Below are 20,554 nucleotides of genomic sequence, written 5' to 3' on the forward strand. Positions count from 1 at the left end.
TATATGATGCCCGACTGTGAAAATTACAAAGGCAGGGCTGCCCCTTGATTTTTTATCTAAGTGGGAAGTCAGAAAAGGTGGTTTGACCAAGATAAAAAAATCAGAGGACAGGGTTTTGACACTCTACCCTCGTAATTTTCACGGTCGGACATTATATAAAAACTCTATGTTTAGGTATCTATCTACTATAATAAGAGAGGAGGAAAGTGGCAGCAGCATTTTTTGATTTTTGGAAAATCTGTGAACTGAACACCTCACCTAAAATAGAAAAATGCCTCATATGCCCTCAAATTCCCACACCTTTAAGTTCGAAATACCTCTTGCGCCCTCAATTCCCACGCGTCTCTCTCTCTCTCAATACGTTAGAGATATTTTTCTACTCTGCCTAAGCCGGAAGGAAAAGGCCTAATTGTTTTCATTTTTTCTGGAAAAACCTTGCATTTAACACATCGATCTCTTTCTATATTTTTACCATTTACCCCTTAGTTGCAATCTCTATCCATGCATGTATGCAAGGGTAGCGTTGAGACTTGGGACGAACTTAAGGGTGTCAATTTTGGCTCGGGCTCGGAAACTCGCTCAAGCTCGGCTCGGTAAAAGCTCGACTCGAATCCTTAACAAGCCGAGCTGAGCCAGCTGGCCAGGCTCGTTAAGAATTTAATATATATATTAATTTATATACTAAAAGGGTTGTCCAGGGAGTGAAAGGAGGAGACAAAATGTCACTTCTTTTATGGTACCCCATTTGTTACTTGGACCACCCCCTGTGGTGTAAAAAGAGTAGTCAAATTACACTAGATGGGGATGTCTAGGGAAGATGAGGGGTGTGAATATGTCATTGACCTTAATATAACCCAAGCTCGGAAATTTATCTACTGATTTTGAGGAAAGCCGAAATTTTCTGATTGATAGCTCTAAGGTTCTTGCTCTCTCTTCCTAATATTTTTTTATTGGTTTATTTTTTGTGTTGTTTTATTTGAAGGTTATTTTTGGAATGTATGAAGACCTGACTCTATTCTACAGACATTCATGCTTTAATAGGAAATCCATTATGATGCTTTAATTCATATAATCTTTCACATTTTAGTCACCAAATACTATCAATATAATGAATGTGCTTCTTCTAAGCTATCAATGTAATGGGGGTGTTCTAGGCAAATGCTTGCATCTGCTACCCGCCATTTGTCTGATGAAATGCCTGAGTGAGATGAAATGATATGGACGACTATAATTACTGGGTACATAATCTTAGGGGTTCACATGCTTTGCTTTTTACTCCAATTTTTATTATTAATTTAAACTTTTCTTTTGCAATAGTGATTTTTTATTCTATTAGATTGTTACATTAAAAAATAGAAATAGTCTGATCGAGAAATTAGGGATGGTATTTTTTGGATCTTTGCCAATGAGAAAACTCAAGACTCAACACACACCATGTCATGGGCGTTCCCTGAAAAAAAAAATCAGTAAGGAATTTAACAATAAGGAATTTACAATTCACGTATTTTTTTCCACCATAAGCCTTTCACATTCAAAACAAAAGGGAACAAAAATCTACCCATCAGATTGTTAGTCAATACCAATTTAACAAGAAGGAATTTACAATTCACGTACTTTTTTCCACCATTAGCCTTTCACATTCAAAACAAAAGGGAAAAAAAATCTACCCATCAGATTGGTAGTCAATTGTGGGTGTATTTTGTATGGAAGCCACTATGTTTGTTTGTTCACAAATAGAATAAGTAACTTGACCCATACAAGTGGAATGCTTGGTTGTGCTTTGTGGGATGTCTAGGTCAAGGTCATATCTCTTTGCATGTAGATTTTACTGAGAATTTGCAAATTCTCATAACTGGGTAATATATCTTCGGCTCTGTTGTAGATTTTATTAGCTGACTGTATGGAATCCTGAGACTTTATAGAAAAAAATTCTATGAGGTGTGTGCTTTCCTTTTGCAACAAATGCCCTCATTTCAATTTCAATGTCTATGTTTTATGTTCATTTTTTTTTGGTTTTCCAGTTTAATTTGGTTGATGACCGATTTGTAGAAGCTCTGGAATTTGGAACTGATCGTTGAAGAAATGTGATGTGCTCTGCTTCTCAGTCTAATATGCTTTTCATTTTGAATTTGATATGCTCTGTTTTTGTTTTACTTCATCTGAGTTTATCAGATTATGTTGTTCACTTATTTTGAATGGAAAATTGATGGCTTTTCCTCCAATCATGGGATTCCGATTGTTGGATATAAGTGGAGAAATGAATGAGATTTTTGGTGCCACCAGTTTTTTGGATCCGGTACTTCGTTTGGTTGCTACTAGAAAACAAAAATCCAATGTCGAAAAAGAGAGGTGACATCAGCATTACCTTGGGAGTCTCCCATGTAATTTTCTAGGGAATGGTGATCTCTCATCTCTCTCTCTCCACTCATAATAACACTCTTGTCTAATAAATGCTTGTCCCCTCCCTTGTCTCCTCCCTTTTTCCACCTTGTTTTCTCCCTTTTTCTACAAAAATTCAATGGAATTTTTTTTTACTTGCAACCAAACGAAGGACCCCCATGCATCTCTCTTTCATTGCAACTGTCGCTCATTTTGTATTTTGCTTGATAAGTTTATCAAAATGCTAATTCGCTGACCTGCCTGTACCACATTGGATGAACAATTGAAAGACTGTAATTCTTTCTATAGACCCAGCTTGCTATTTTCATGACCTCAAAGATTTAACTTATGGAGTTAATATAGAAACTGTTTGATGCAACTTAGAATTGTCATTTTTTGTGCCATTTCTTCCAATATTTTTACCTTTTCAGTATATTACTTTTCCAAGTTATTATGCACATACACACGTTCTGTTGTCTGCTGAAATAATAAGTTCCACAAGGCAGCACACCATGATGCATATTCACTGAAGTTCACAACCACTTAATGGAATTTTCTATTATAGTTCAGTATGATTATCTGTCTCCAAGCTAAACTCTACCTTTAATATTAGTCTTATGCTATTTCGGAGGCTTAAACCCAAGGTTGATACCATGGGAATCTACTAACAACGATTAAACATATTTTCTTCCAGGATCTTGCTAATATATCGACCGATTTTTTTCTTATTTTACTCTACTCGAATTTTGGATTTTTGTTTCACATCCGAAAAAAATTGTCACATGAAGGATCTATTGGTGCTTTCCATTTTTTTTCCAAGTAAAATTTTTAAGAGATAATAATTCTGTTAATTTTTTTTACTAGGGTTTGTTGGAAAGCCTTTTCCATTTTCATCACCCCATGTTTTACTACAAGTGATGTCCACATGCATTGATGTTGCGAGGCATGGTACTTGTTCGGCATAGTATCATGACAATGTGTGTCACCTAATAGTGCCCCACCAAATCAACACTACCAATCTCTCATATTTACATTTATGCCATGTGGGACCCATAGGTTCTTGTTCACTAATGAATTCTGGCATGTTAGGCTCTTCTCTTGTATGTGAGGGATTATTTCCATCCTTGAAAAAAAAAAATTGAATACATTAAGAAAGAGAAAATAATAGTAAAATTTGCAAATAGGTAGCATGATATCTGTTAGGCCGAAAATCGGTAACAGGTACGGCAGTGACGTAAGAGCTGAGCTTGATAACCAGAGGAACCGAAGTGAGGGAGTTAAGTTCAGCGAGATTGAAATGAAGGAACTGTGTTTTGCGCAGAAGCAAACAAGGTCAGACGACCAACCCGGGTGTTACTCTGGACAGGCCCTTTGACACTCAAGTCAGCATGTGAGCAGGAGTGCAGAGCTAGTTTAAGAGTTTTTTGAGGGGAGGCAGTTTTTCATTACCCTTGGTTTGAGCTTTTAACCTCCTTTTATAGAGGGAAAGTTGATGACGTGGGGCTGCCCACCCAAGGGCAGATGGCAGCCTGCTATAGGCTGGAGTTCACCTACTCCAGGACACGTGGTGGCCTGCTAGAGGCTGGAGTTCACCTACTCCAGGACAGGTGGCGGCCTGCTATAGGCTGGAGTTCACCTACTCCGGGACAGGTGGTGGCCTGCTAGAGGCTGGAGTTCACCTACTCCATGACAGGTGGCGGCCTGCTATAGGCTGGAGTTCACCTACTCCAGGACAGGTGGCGGCCTGCTAGAGGCTGGAGTTCACCTACTCCAGGACAGGTAGCAGCCTGCTATAGGCTGGAGTTCACCTACTCCAGGACAGGTGGCGGCCAGCTATAGGCTTGAGTTCACCTACCCCAGGACAGGTGGCGGCCTGCTACAGGCTGCTGGTTTTACACCCCATCAATATCTAAGCTAACCTACACCACCTATAAATTCTCTAAGGGTGCATTTGGATTGTCGAAATCGGGAATTGGAATCGGCATCCTATTTTGATTCTTATTCCGATTTCCTTGGAAACAGAATGAAGAAAAAATAATATAAAAGATTTAATTCAAAAAAATTTGTGTATAAATTTAATTCTGATCTAGGCAGAATCATAATACCATCTCTTAGGCTGGGAAACAGATCCAACATTTTCTCCCTTTTAATCCGCCCTGGTGTCATTTTAGCCCCTTGATTCTGTTCAATTTTTTTAACAAAATGCCTGCAATTAAAATAGGATACCAATTCGAGCGCCAGCATACTGGTTATTTGTCCTTTCATATTGACAACCCACACCTTAGAAGAAGAAGATGATGATTATGATGGTGGTGGTGGTGGTGGTGGTGATGATGCATGTAAATATTTGAGAATGTGCTTTATTTCTTGTATAGATCAGGGTTTTAAGTCCGGATATATTGGCCATAACACTATAACAGCACCTTTCTGATATTTTTATATCAACTGATATATCACTAATATTCTCGAATATCACGAAATCATGGGAGGATAATCTACACTAAAAGGGTGTGGATACCAATATATTTCAGTATATTGGTAGCTAGATTGCAATATTTAAAACCATGGTCTATACAAGTCAAGGGAGTGTAAAATAGTAAAATACCAACCGGTTTGCTTGTGTGAATTCTTAGCGGTCTCCAAACCAAAACAAATGCAAATACCTGGTTGCTGAATGGGTCGCGTGAGCTTAGTTGCGCAAGCACTGGACCTACACCTACACTCCACCAGCTACGTTGAGAAATAATTAAACATGTGGCTGAAATTATGAGGGGCAGTGATAAATGGACCCCCAAATATCTTGAGAAAAGTAGGGAATGTAGGTATTAATTACCGAAAATTACAGATTTCAGGTACTTTTAAATTAATCATCAAACACAGGTGATTCTTCAAAAACAGGTGGGAAAAATACTCCAATCCCCTTTTGACATGATCCGAGTCCTCATATGTTGCCCTTCCTGACAAATTCACAACCCAACGTCAATCATTATCTTTAAAGTAATATTCTATTATTTCGCAGTTCTCTTTTGGCTGAGAACAGCTACGCTATTAAATATTTTATTATTTACACATCTCTTTTGGTTGAGAACGGCGACGTTATTGAATATTTTATTATTTCTCACGTTTCTTTTGGCTTAGAACGGCTACGTTATTGAATAATTTATTATTTCTCATATCTCTTTTGGCTTATAACGGTTATGTTATTGAATATTTTATTATTTCTCATGTCTCGTTTGGCTAGAACGCCGCCGGATTCTAGAGTATGCCGCAGAATTTTCTGGATGCAAAGATGTGTTCCAAACGTATCGAGTACGCCACCAGATTCTAGAGTACGCCGCCAGAATATAAATGTGTACACCGGCGGAATTCATGGGTACGCTAGCGGAAAATAATGGACATGCCAGCGTAAATAATAGGTACGCCAACAGAGTCTCATACAGAGAGATGTCGGTATTATTAGAAAACGCCATCATTCCATATTGATGTCCACATGTCGTGGATCCAACCGTTTATACATATTGGCGACGGCCAAGATTTAAACGAACCCAAGGGACTCTGGGTTCAAAGAAAAATTTCAAATCCAAACCAAACCAGCTGTGTATAGATGCGTCACTGTTCCAAAAGGTTTTTAACACATGTAAAGCATCCATCTGTATCTCGTTATTTCCGACAATAGAAACGAACCCAAGGTTCTGTTGGTTCAAATATACATTCAGACGAACCAAAAGAAGCCTTGTGAAGAGCGCCAATTTAATGGACATTAAATACTGGGGGGTTTTCTGTAATGAAAAAGGAAGCTGCAAGGAGATTTCTGTTGATGTCAGATGGGTACTGAGGTCTTTTTTTCATCCGCTTTTTAAGAGCCACCCGTGTTTGATGATTAATTTAAATGGAACCCATATCTGTAATTCTTCGTAATAAAAATCTGATTCCGTACTTTTCTCAAATATCTGAACTCGACAAATCGTAAGTTCATAACTATGAGATGCCCTACATAATCGTAACTTGGGTCCAGTCACGTGATGTCACGATAAGCTAGATCTCTGCACCGACACTCACAATGATGAAAATTACCTCGTTCATCTCTCATTCCTTTCAAATTATACAATTGAGTCTTTAATTTTGCTGTTTCTTGTTTGTAAAATCTAGGGCACTCCTCACTTTATTAAGAGTATAGTATGGCCCACACCATAGGATGATCCAAACCGTCCATTAGATGGGCCACAGCCTAAATAGGTTGTGCCTCAAAAATTATTTCCATAGGTTGATCCCAACCCTCTGATCTATAAAGGGTTAGTATCAAACCTCTAGCATTCAGATCGGAGGGTTAGGATCAACCTATGGAAATGATTTTTGGGGCACAACCTATTTAGGGTGTGGTCCATCTAATGGACGGTTTGGATCATGATACGGTGAGCGCCGTACCATACTTTTAATAAAGTGAGGAGTGCCCTCATCAAAATACAGTAGTGCTGAATCTGCTGATGACATTTCCTTTCTTGATATTATATAATATGAATTGCTCATTGAACAAAGGATAATTGTAAGAGGAGATTTCATATGGTGTGTGTGTGTGAAGTCCTGTATCTTTCCAATAAGTACAGTGGGCACACTTCATAGGATGATCTCGAACGTTCATTTGTTGGGCCACAAGGCTGTACCTCAAAAATCATCTCATGAGATGATCCTAACCCTTCGATCTGTAGAGGGTCCACACATTATAGAAAACTCCACAAAATGGTCATAAAACAGAGGGTTAGGATCATCATAAGAGAGGATTTACAGGGTACAACCTATTTACGTCGTGGCCCAACAAATTAACAGTTTGGATCGTCCTCTGAAGTGGGCATCCTTTACAGATCGAAGGGTTGAGATGATTTTTGAGGTACAGCCTATTTACATTGTGGCCCAACAAATGAAAGGTTTGGATCATCTTATGAAGTGTGCCCCACTTTACTTTTTGAAAAATAATTGACTACACACACAACATATAAAATCTATATTTAAGACTACCTTTTCTAATTAGTGGGTATCTTCTACTTGTGGAAGATAGAGAAGATACTGTGAAATATAACAAAGTGATCTCGAATCTGCAGCCCGGTGATAAACCACTACCAAAGTACAATTGATACACTCCGGGGCCATGGTTACATAGAGCAAAGTGTACTACTTATTGTTTATTCAAGATTCGTTTCTAAAGTGCTCTCTTACTTTCTTCTTGGAATTTAGTTGGAATCTATTATTCTTATGGCAGATGGCATCATTGACTAAAGGTATTAATTCATGTTAGGCTTAAGTTTTTATTTTTCACGGGCCCAACCTGTCAATTTTCAAAGGAAAATAATGCAACCATATATTCGCACATCAAATGTTAGGTTTAAGACCATTAACCTATATATTACCCAATATTTTCTGCTTATTTTCACCTTACATTCTACATCATCTTAACCTAGCAAATGATATTCTCGTACCCTCTGTCGTTAATGACACCACACCCATTTAGATTTTTCTAACTAGGGGCTTTAGATTGGCAGAATCAGACGTTGAATCTGCATCCAATGTGAAACAACCAATTATTCCAAAAGCTTAAGCTGTTAAGAGTTGATATTATTAATCATTTATACTTCAACACTCTTCTCTTTTTGGGTTGGCCGTACACATGGCACATGTGGAGGTCTTTTGGGTTGGCTATACACGTGAATTTTTAATATCAAGGGATTGTTCGGTTTTAATATAAGGCAATGACTGATACCATGTGAAGCAACCAATTTCTCCAAAAGCATAAACTGTTAGATTTGTTGTTATTCAATTATCTAGACTTCAACAATGAAAACTTCGTTTTAAACAGCGTTCTTTGTAAAATAAAATAAAATACATTTTCTAAATTCATTGTTTAATACTCTATTTAAAACTTTTAACCTAAAAAAAAAAAAAAACAACTCAGTTTTTAAGCAAAACACATTTTAAAGATATTAAACACATTTTTTACCAACTTCCCAACTTTACCCTCATTATATTTTGTAATTGACAGAATTTTAAACCTATTAAATGCGATTTTTCGTGTTTCTTTATATTTAACCGTTGTTTTACTCAATACCATATTGAACTCCATTTTTTCCCAAATTTTCTCCTAATCACGTTGCCAACTATGGTTGCACCCCTACTCTCAACAGGCAATTTACAAAGTTTAAGTGAAGTAGAGTGCCGTTATTGAAACAAGGATGTGGGATATGAAGATGAAAGAATCATGTTTCGTGCACTCCACTCTTAGTTCGACATGCGTTACACTTTTTATGCAGTTTGGTCTATACACGACTCTTATGACCCGGGGCACTAGTGTGCTAATGTACCCCACCTCAGAATATTAACACCTCATCTTGTCGAAATGTAGGTGCCAATTGATGATGAAATTGGTTCAATATTTCATGTGGGCGGCACAATACCGATTTCCTATTTTAAGGGGGGGAAAAATAGTCTGTTGATGGATAAGATTTGGGTTAGACAGAAAACATCTATTGATTGTAAGAGTAATGTTTTCTGGATTTTCACTTTCTTCTTAGGCCATGTTTGGCAACCATGAAAATCATTCCATGGAATATTGGTGGGCCTAATTGTGAAAGAGGAGGTGTTGGACTGGAGAGAGCATGATAAATCCTCAAAAACTGTGAAAAATTATCCTACTTCAAATTGTTTTTTATTTCATATTTTTCATGGGTTTTTCTTGCTCCTCTCACTTCCACCATCTCAAGTCTCTCCCTCTTGGCCCATCGACCTAAAAAAAAAATTCACAAGGAGTCCCTAAAATGGCCGTAAAATAAATTTGGAAAACACTTCTAAAACGACATCCGGTATAGAAAATAAAGAAGGGTGAAAATGACCTATTGATTTGGCCATTATCACATATTTTTTGTGCCCTCTATTTTGTTTATTTGTGTGTCAAAATGTAGGACTCTGTGATTTTTTTCAGCACGGGATCCCGTTTTAGTAGCAACCCTCAATAAATTTTATTTCCACTTAAAATTGGCGTACAATCTGCATACAAAGAAACATAGACAAATTATGAAAAATGCCCAAATGAGTACCCTCTTCTCGTGTTCTGCTTTTAAAGGGGAAAAAAAATGGTAAATTACCAATGAGAGCCACCTAGCCTGTTTAAAGTGGACAACAAAATAAAGGAGATAGCACCATCACCGGAGGAGTAAAAAGTAAATGACTACATGTTATTATTCATTCATTTTCAAGACTTTATTAAGGAAAAAGATAAGCACAAATGGTTAAATAAATCCAATTCTACGAGGGAGCCACACATGAGGGGGAGTGTTGAAGTATAAATGATTAAATAACCCTAACTCAAACAGCTTATGCTTTTGGAGTGATTGATTGATTGATTCACACACAAAAGCAAGCTGAAACAAGGAAGTAGGTAAAGGGGAATCCCCCAGGTGGCTCGAAGAATCTATTGGGTGAATCTTGCACAATGATTCAAAGTCACACCAATAATACATCTGTCTATAATGCTTTTCTTTCTCTTTCATTAAAAAACGGGCACATTTGTTTAGGCTAGTGATATTTGTTAATAACGAAGATTAGTTAATAATAACAAAGGCATGACAGATTTGCTTGGGAGGTTAGTACCAGAATCCATTTGTTTACTAGGAGCTTTTGGAATTTATAAAAAAAGAAATTAATTAACTTTATGTCACATGGTTCATCAATTTGTATGAATAAAGACAAAAATGATTGGAGTTATGTTACCTGGTTCCTTAGTTTTTTTTTTTGGCTTAATTAGTTGAGTTTGTGGTGGTTCGTGGGTGAAGTGGAATTTACCGTTGGAGGGGTGGTTCAAACTTAATTTCGATGGCAATTCGTTTGGAAACACGGGTAGGACCGGTTTTGGTGGTGTAATTCGAGATGGAAGCAATCACATGATAATGTCCTATTCGGGTCCATTAGGAATTTGTGATGCTAATGAAGCCATGGCAATGGCTTTACTACAAAAATGGTTTGAAAAGCATAATTTGTGGCCTCTTGTTATAGAAGGTGATTCTGCCAACGCAATAGCATTGGCATCGAACAAATGCAGTGGTCCTTGGAGCCCCAGTTTTCCGGGTTAAATTGCTATCTGCTATCCAAGAACCTGGTTTGAGCCATACTGATTTAGACCCCTACAACCCTATGCTCTCTACATTTAATGCTCATGTGCCTGCTGCTGCATATTCTCTCTTTTGTTTGGTGAAAGCAATGAACATACCTAACATTCATTAACTTTAGTTATATCTACTTACCATGGCTTTTCTTTCTTTTTTTTCTAGAGAAGAAAAAAGTACGAAGTCGATGTCATCTCTAATCGTTTTTTTTAATGAAGAGAGTAACTCTTCTTCCCCTTTTTTCTCTATATTTTATTTTTCATACCTCATTCCTTTCCTCTTTTTTGACCTTATTTAACGACTTTCTTTTGAATAGTAGAGACGGAATCTGGTAGAGAAAACGTGAGATTCCTCCACCTAACCTCTTTCTAGTCTGTTGCACCTCTGCTCTTAATGGTAGCTGAACCTTACTTTCTAGAGAACTGGTAGATAAAGTGTGGGGTGCCACCTTCTCTCTTTGTCACCAGTTTTGCTATGCTCTTACTGGTAGTGGGACCTTACTTTCCAGGGTCGCATTTTAGAAGAATTACCATTACGCCGCATGTATCACGACCGTTGATCCTTGTTGGCCATCATTGTAATCATCACTTACAAACCATTGATTATCTGTATGTCTCGATCTTGCAGCCAAGATCTCCATTTTGATGAAATTTGGAAATCATCTTGTAGTGGCCCACCACATTAATCTTGATCATTAGATTCATATTGGACGAGATGGTAACTACATGATCTATCAAAACGATCATCATGCATCGTAGTTACAAAGGTTCTAACTTACCATATCTCAGCAGGATTTTCTCATCCTTGATCAAGGGCTTAGGATCATTTTACATTTTATTGTGGGGCCCGGAAGAAGGTGATCGCCAATGGACCCGATTTCTCACTCAACTATTCCAAGCGTTGGTTGGATTCGAAATTAAGGTTTTGGAGAAGAAGAAGGAGAAGAAGGCATAAGAACTGAAGGCAATTTATTAGTATTATTATTATGGGGAATTTGCTAGGGTCCATCGCAAAGGGCATTTCGCGGAACGTCTGTTGCATACTTGCATGTGAGAGCCGCCACCTTATGAATAATGACAAAATCTGTTGGAAAGTGAGCCTATGTGGCTGCTCTCGCATGCAACAGACGTTCCGCGAAATGCCCTTTGCGATGGACGTTCGCAAATCCCTTATTATGGTTATTGATTTTTATATCGTTTCCATTGTCACAGTTTTTGGAATTTTTAGCTGAATTTTAACTATTCCTTTTGAATCTGAAACACTCAAAGAAAATGGATATTTGTAGAAAACTGATTGCTTAAATAGTGGGAACGATAGTCTATGATCTAATGGCTAATAGTAATCTTGTTGATTCCATAGCGTTGCTTGTCTTACACAATCTTCTAATTCGATCATTATTACATTGGTCAGTGGGTATGAGTTCGATGTACTCTAGTAATATCAGTCTTAATGTTTTTTAATCTCTCCCTGTCAGTGCTGATTCTTTGTCCTATACTGTTGCTTGTATTACTCAATCATCTAATTCGATCATTAGTACAATGTTCAGTGGGTGTGGGACTTTGATGCTCTATAGTTCATGATCTGATTTCCATTGTCTTTTTGAAACATTCTTGTCTTTCCATATAAGCTTCCATTTAATTAGTTGGTTGAAACTTCGCAAGTAGGACTACTATCCTCTGCTTCTTGCTACCCTTGTTACTTTGGCAGAGCTATGGGTATTGTGTTAAACAAAGGCACTACAACAAGAAGGTGAGGACTATAATTTGCTGTGCCATCTATTTCTACCACCTAGACGAGACAAGTTAGAAGCTGCATCTTTGGTTCTTCTTCCCCATTGGTGAATTCTCCTTTATGTGTATCACCCTTGCATTGCATATAAGGCAGGCTTCAATGCAAGAATGCTCAATGGCTCTTACAAACTACTTACTGATTGGGGGTGAAGAGAGTGTTGGCATTGAGCCAATTTTATATTGGAGGATGGTGTTGAATCCTTTAGATGTCATTAATTTTCTAGATAACTATGAAAGGAGTTTCCTAATCCAACCTAGTTGCCTGATCTATCTATGCTACCTTATCTAACCAACTTGCCTAATTTACTACTAAGATGATCCAACGGTGAGATCAAATCTCACATATTCTAACACACCTCTTTGGCAGTTTTGTTGTTTTTGCATTAAAAATTATTCTCAACTAACCAAATAAATCTTAGATAAGTTGGGACCCACCATCATAACAATGTGACTCTTTGGGGTTTATTGGATGGCCAAAACTTTTTCCATGTAATGAGTTTTCTAATGTTTGGCTAACTCATTTTTCGTAGAAATTATTTCTCAATGGAAATTTTTTCTTGGCTTCTAGAAAAATTGCATCCTTACCAGACTTCAGAATTCCTTTTCCATGAAGAAAAATCATAATTAGGCGCTCTTTGCACTCACGTAGGCGTCGTTGCACGATTAGGCACCTTAAATTTTTTCTTGGTTAGATATGGATTGGATCTGAACTACAGGATCGTGTCCAAATGCTTACTAACGGTTTATCACTGGGGTTTGTTGGATGATCCCAGACTTTTGATCTAATGGTGATTAGAAAGACGCTTTTTAAGATGGTCCCAGAGAAAGTTGAGTCATTGATTGTTTGTAATTTTGCTCTTGGCAAAAATATCTTTGTTTACTTAGAAACAGCACAACAAAGGGTGTCAATGGACTTAGAATGTCCGATAGATCCAAGGGATCCTAATGGACATGATTTGAACACAAAAGCTAAGTCTGACCATATCCATTGGATCTATTCCTATAGTCCGATATTATATTATATCATGACCCAGATGTAGCCACAAAATCCGATGGAGCATCCTAGATCCGAATGGAGGTGCCAATGTTGGAATTGCATTTGGCGATCCCGGTCTTTTCTGTAGTAATTTCAATGGAAAAATGAAGGGCAATGATTTTTTTGCCCCCTGTAAGATTATGCGCCTAACAATTCAGTTAAAAGTGCATAAACAATTCAGTTAAAAGGGGGGCGCATAATCCTTGAGGGGGGGGCGAAAAAATCATCTCCCAAAATCAAAATATTCAAAAACTCTCCAACGGCTAGAAGCCCAAAAAAATGTTTTTTGACCGTTGGAAGTGTTTTTCAAATTTGACCATTCTTCATAGAAAGCATCACGAGAAATCAACCGTTAGGTGCGTCACTTTAATTTGTCGCCCAAAAAGCATCACTAGAAAAAGGAATCACGAGAAAGCAGAGAAAGAAAGGGAGACACAGAAACCAAAAGAAAGGTACTTCTACTAGGGTTTCATTTCACAATATGGTGTTTCTTTTCACAGTAAGTTAAATCTCTCTAGGGCTTGTGTTTAGTTATTCCTGATTGATGGTGTTGATTTTGTTCTGAGAATAAATTATTAAGGTCTTGAGTTCCTTTCCTTCCTTAATTTTTGGCTGAGGTGATTGCTAATATTCATTATGATTTTAGTCTCTCTTTTTTTCTCATCCATGCTATCATTTTAGTCTCTCTTCCTTTACTTTATCATTTTATGTTTCTTTTGTAGCTGTCTAATGAGTTTTCTTTCTAATGTAAGATCTGCCAAAACCCACTTCAAGGGATTTTTTTAGCTTTACATTCTCTGAATTAAAATCTACAAAACCCACTTCCATGTAAGATTTTAGAACCCTAGTTTTGTTGGTCGCTAGAAAACATCATCCTCTGTTGTAATTGTACTGTTTTTGCCTGTGATTTAATAGGTTTGAATGATGATTCTTCGGGACATCTAATTCCTGTTTTGAATTTTATTTTGCTGTCAAATATAATGGCTTATTTTGTTAATTTTTAAAGTGTATTTTTTGGGTTGCTTTATTTTATTTTTATTTTGAGAGATGTAGTGAGGGCAAATATGTACTGTTGTATCCATGGGCGTGTTGGTCTTTTTGCCTAGCTTCCACATGTGTGAGCCACACATGTTTGCTACAACTTTTCCTACTACTTCCTATTTCAAATTCAAACCCTACTTGAAACTCTAAACCCACTATCCTAACATTAAAGTCCTCACTTTCCCGTATCCACTATCTCCTACAAAAGCTATTACTTCTCTTTACTTTCCTTGACCAAGCCTATTCCTATTAACTTCATTTTGGTAGAGATTCTCCACTATCTACCTAGACCTCCATTGAAGCTATTGAAGCTCTCTTGTGTGCAAGCTAGTGTTTGAAGCTTTCCCATATTTTCTCTTAGTTTTGAGGCTTTCTTCTCTCTTTTTGTTCTTGTCTTGTATTGTCTTCTTCCATCATATATATTGGATTACATCTTGCTTGGGAATTGTTCTTCTTCTACTTCGGTTGCACTATTTGAGAAGAGGATATTCCGTTGTTGGGAAATCCGTCTTTCTCTATATATTTTTCACTCTAATAAGTTTACTCTAAGAGCTTTGTTTCTCATCATTTTTCTTCATTACAATTTCTAGACAGAGTCTAGAACAACACGCAGTGCAAAGGGTTGTGAAAGAGTCACAAAGTCAAGGAACTGTTTGGATTGCATGAATTTCCTGAAAAAGTTTGGAATGGAAAATTATTTCTAAAACTTCCTACTTTTTTTCACACTAATAATGATTACTTGAACCAACCCCATTCAATTTTTATTTCGAGGGACCTTCAATTTATGATGATATCCCTCTAAATTAACAATAATCAAATTATTTGCTTCATAAAAGTGGAAAGAAAAAAATCCCAATAAAAAATAAGACAGTCACTTTATTAATGAGGAAAAAACTTTCTTTTCCAACATATTAAAGTTCATAATAACTCATTAACTCAGTAGAGATTTTCAGAGCTAACTACTACCTTTTCAGAACTAACTATTATTACTTCTCGTCCAATCGATAACTTTTTCAGAACTAACTATATATTTCTTTGTTCACTTGATGAATATGGTATGTGAAATTTAGTCTCATATGTTCATCCTTAGAAATCGTACTTAGAAGCCGTTTCCCCATTCCAAAGAAATTGTTAATTACTTCACCTTTACCTGTTGTTTGGCCAGGGACTGTTTTTGGGGGGTAAAGTGTTAATTGCTAAGGGGCTGTTTGGATATGCGGATTTTAGAATCCAGGTTTTTAGTTTGACAACAGTGTAAAACAAGGTTCATGATCTGGCTGCTGTATGCTGTCCTGGCAGCGTTTCTTGGATTTTAAGAAAACCAGGTTTTAGAAATCTCATGAGGGGGGAGAGGTTTCTAAAACCTGGTTTTCTTACTTAAAATCCAAGAAACGTTGCCAGAACAGCATGCAGCAGCTTCATCATGAACCATCTTTTACACTGTTTTCAAACTAAAAACCTGGATTCAAAAATCCACATATCCAAACGGACCCTAAGGCTCTGTTTCTTTCAACGTAAAATAGGTGTAAAACAAATTTTACGTTCATATTTAAATGGGAAAATGGGTGTAAAACAAATTTTACACCCATTTTACATCAAAAGAAAGAGCCTAAAGAAATTGAGTCTAAATATTAGTTTCCTCATATGCTTATCCTTCGTAATTATTAATTATGAAACCTATGTTTCATGTTGTAGGAAACCTATGTAAACGAAACCAATTTGACACCGAGCCTTTAATTTTGGGAAAATTGATTCCATTCTGACGTTGGTATGGTGGACAGTACCAAACACTATAATTAGAATCATGACTGAATCTAACTTGATTCCTTTGACGAATTCCATGCCGTATCCAAACACAGGAATTAGAATCATGACTGATTCCTTTGACGAATTCCATGCTACTAGAATCGGAATTGTCATTCCATTTACCGGGGGAATTGGAATAGGAGGGGAATGTGATATCGATTCCGATTTCTGATTCCAGCAATCCAAACACACCCTAAGTTCTTTGAGTCACAGCTTATATATGTTTGTGGGACTTTTGTATTGCACTTTAAGTCACATAGGTTAGGGATTGTGTGAAGCACTTGATGAAATTTCACTTTTCTAGAGGAGACTAAATTGATAGTTGTTTGTGTCCAGTAGCAAATCTCACTAGGTTCTTTGTAGTACATTTTAATTCATCTTTTAGGGATTGTGTGAAGCACCTGGTTAAATTTCACTCCAATAGCAAGTCTCATAGCAGAATTTGAGGAGCCATAGTAGTTTATCCTATCAACTTTTGGGGTTCACTTCCATACTGAGATATGATCATCTTGTATGATATGGTAATCTCCTCTCTACTATACCTTAGCTTTCGTGGGCTTTAAATAGTTGTATTATTTTGTTTTTTCATATAAATTAGGAAACATCCATGCACGATTACTGTTCATGTTGAGGGTAATCTCGTCACTTTTTTTTCAATTATGATAAGGTTCTCTCCTCGCCTTGTTTTTATTCAGTGAACTATTAAGTGGGGATGATAAGCTGAATGGTGCCCTTGCAAAAACCAGCTACAAGGGCGCCCCAACAAAGGACATTTATAAGGGCAAATAAACGTATAAAAATGGTGCAGAAAAATGTAAACCCTTGGAGATGGGTTTTTTGTAAGGGTGCCTTTCAGTTTATCATCCCTCATATCATCATTCTAATGGAGCCTTGATGCAGTTAGACAGGGCATATCTTTGTAACAATATATCTATTTTCAATTATTAAACTTGCTCCATTCAAACTAAATTAATAGTAAATTTCCCTGGCATTTTTCAACTCCAGCCACAGTTTTACTTTTAAAATGATGCTCTAATTTTTTCTTTGATTGATCAAATGCTGTATGGATAAAACATGTGATTGGACACTTGATCTTTAAACTGATGAGAATATCTGAAGTTAAGAAATGTGGGGTGAGACATTTGATTTTGACACTAATCTTGTCAAAATTCATCAGGTGGAAGGTCTGTGTGTTCGGTTAAGCAGTTTCTCTAGCTATAGGATTGAAATTTAGATTAGATTATCTATTCTTCGTTTGTCTGAATTTTGAATTTTGACTCTATGCTTCGTTTGTCTGAATTTTGACTTTTTGTGCGACAAAATTGTTTGGGCTACGCCTTTGTTCGGAAAATAATCCTAAGATAGTGCAGGCAGGAGGCGCCTGATTCCGGATTAGTAAAACTCAACTTTGATGCATCAAGTCTTGGAAATCCCGGACCCTCAGATATGGGGGTCTCCATAGAGACAATTTGGGATCGTTTAGATGGGCTTTTCTGGTCCTATAGGGGTGGCTGACGCAAGTGAAGCTGAAGTGCGTGCCTTCCTCCATGGGATCAAGAAGTCTTGGATAAGACCATGATGGAGGGCAACTCCCTTAATCTGATTTGTTGGCTCAAGAGAGCGCATTTATACTCCCTTGGAGATTTGCGGCCTTTTTTTACGAGATCCATGATTTACTTGGAGGCCGCGAGATTTTGTTTAGCATGTGAGAAGGATCGCAAATAAAGAAGCGATAAGCTTGCTAGGATGGAATTTCCAACGAGGGTTGGAGAGCTCTTCGATTTCCTAAAGAAGCGATAAGCTTGCCTTGATTGATCTTTCTTTTTTATTGGGGATGTTATATCTCTTTTTTACTTTTTCTTTCTTTGTATTTTTCTTGACCACCTTTGTCTCTTATCAATGAAATCCTTAGCCATTCAAAAAAAAAAACAAAAAGCTGTCTGGGCTACCTAAAGAGGTTCTGTCTGGAGATGTCTTGGAACTTCCCTCCACACACGGGATCGAGACCCCCAGGCTTCCTTACACAGCTACTCGTGATAGACTTCTACTACTTCACCAAGGTGCCTTCAACGCCTTTGATTATAAGTCAATTACTCCCTTCAACGCCTTTGATTATAAGTCAATTACTCCCTTCCTGCTGAGCCCTTCATTGGCTGCTAGTGCCTATCTCCAATCTTCATGGTGCTTTCTACTGTGACTGCTAGGTATTAGGGACCTTATGTTTTGGGTGAAAGCCTTTCCCTGTTGATAGACAACTCTGGTACTTTACCTGCAAGATTTTAAAAGACAAGATTGTCGTTCCATATGGTGACTACTTTCTATGCTGCCGGGCAACTCAAAAGTTCAAGGGACTGATCCTTTTGCATGTTCGAAACAGCACTCTATAATAACCGTTTTATAAACATTATAAGGTCTTGTATATGGTCTTGTCTTGGCAACTACTGCGTCATATAGTTGCATAACAGTTTTGTGCTGTGGGTGCATTGTTTGCAATGCAGTAAGAGTTCCTAGTTTCTACGGAGTGGATGTCAAAAATTTTGGTGCAGATGGTAGGTTCTCCTCAGGATTTGAATTCTTTTTATTATTGGTGTATTTTCTGCTAGAGGGCTGTTCGCAAAACGGGATTCCGTGCTGGAAAAAAAAGCACGATGTCCTCCTATCATGAGACGTGCACAAGCAACAGGAGAAGAGCGCGCATGTCCCCTAATCCCACCCGTTCTTCATTTTCAGCACGGGATCCCTTTTTGAGAAGTGTTTTCCTCTTCTGCTATGTATTAAGTTTTGTTATTGTTGGATGCTTTATGTTACTTTTTTCCTTCTATGAAAATGTTTAGTATGATTCTTATTTGTGTTGTCTAACATTAAATTTATTGTATAGAAGTAAGAGTATACTTCTTATGTCATATTGGGCAACAGTTTACTTATTGTTCTTATTTCATATTGGGCAAAATTTGGTAAAGCATGTTGTGCTCTTCATAACTTCTTCCTGTAAGAAGATAACTGATGTAGGTTATTCAGTTATTTTATGTTATGGTATGTGAATAAATGATTTATTTATCTTTATCATTATTGGCCGGTTTTTTTTGGCAGCTCAAAAATTGAATTAGAGTGGGTGCAGTTGAGCCTCCTCCTAATGTGCGCAAGACTAGCCTGATTGATAGCTTGAAGCAATCTCATGTTGTCAATCGTATCGGCTATGCCGAAGGCCTCTCACTCAACTACTAGACCTCCTTTCTTTAATGGATCCGATTATGGTTATTGGAAAGCCCGGATGAAAATCTATCTTCAGGCTATTGACTACGATATTTGGGAAATAATTGAAGAAGGCTACTCTAAGCCTACCAAACCTAGAAAGGAATGGGATGAAGTTGATAAAAAATTGGCCACTCTTAACTCTAAGGCAATGAATGCCTTGTATTGTGCCCTATCCCTCGAAGAATTCAAAAGAATATATATTTGTGAAACAGCTAAAGAAATATGGACTACACTTGAAGTTACTCACGAAGGGACTAATCAGGTAAAGAAATTAAAGATAAACTTACTTGTTCGCCAATATGAAATGTTTAAAATGAAAAGTGATGAATCCATATCTAAAATGTTTACACGTTTTATGGACATTACTAATGGCTTGAAGTCTCTTGGTAAAGGTTATACAGATGTTGAGTTAGTGAAGAAAATTCTTAGGTCACTACCAAGTAATATCTAAAATGTTTACACGTTTTATGGACATTACTAATGGCTTGAAGTCTCTTGGTAAAGGTTATACAGATGTTGAGTTAGTGAAGAAAATTCTTAGGTCACTACCAAGTAATTGGGATGCCAAGGTTACCGCTATTGAAGAAGCAAAGGATCTCACTAGACTCCCATTGGAAGAGTTCATCGGATCTCTCATCACTCATGAAATGTTTATCAACTACCGCAACAATGATGAAGAAGATAGAAAGAAAAAGAGGATTGCTCTCAAAGCTACATCGGATAGTGAAGTTGGTAGTGAAGATGAAGACATTTCTCTTCTCATTAGAAAGTATAAGAAGTTCTTGAGAAGAAAAGGAGAAAATGATAGAAGAGAGACTAGATCAAACAAGAAGGAAGATAACAATGAGGACCAAGTAAGATGTTATAAGTGCAAAAGGCTTGGTCACATCATGCTTAATTGTCCCTCGAACAAGAACAATTCCTCAAATAACAAAGAAAAGAAGGAAAGCAAGAAAGGCAGGAGTGCAACATGGGACGATGGATCATCTGGAAGTGATGAAAAAAGGCATGTTTGCTTGGCAGGATGGATTGAAGAAAATGAGGTAACTAGTAGTTCTCTTGATCATGATAGTTTCTCTTATGAAGAATGACTTGATGCC

The 20,554-nt window shown here is 37.3% G+C and overlaps 1 long non-coding RNA gene across 1 annotated transcript; it reads left to right on the plus strand.

Moving 5' to 3' along the window:
• Positions 1 to 472: 472 nt before the first annotated feature.
• On the plus strand, positions 473 to 2,279 carry LOC143862571 (uncharacterized). Its single transcript, XR_013240361.1, has 2 exons — positions 473 to 919; positions 2,022 to 2,279. It is a non-coding gene; the product is annotated as an uncharacterized LOC143862571 (long non-coding RNA).
• The last annotated feature ends 18,275 nt before the right edge of the window (positions 2,280 to 20,554 follow it).

This window comes from Tasmannia lanceolata, unplaced genomic scaffold (assembly GCF_043159265.1).
Source record: "Tasmannia lanceolata isolate RefF3 unplaced genomic scaffold, GAP_Taslan_0.1 ptg000037l, whole genome shotgun sequence".
Classification (NCBI taxonomy): Eukaryota; Viridiplantae; Streptophyta; class Magnoliopsida; order Canellales; family Winteraceae; genus Tasmannia; species Tasmannia lanceolata.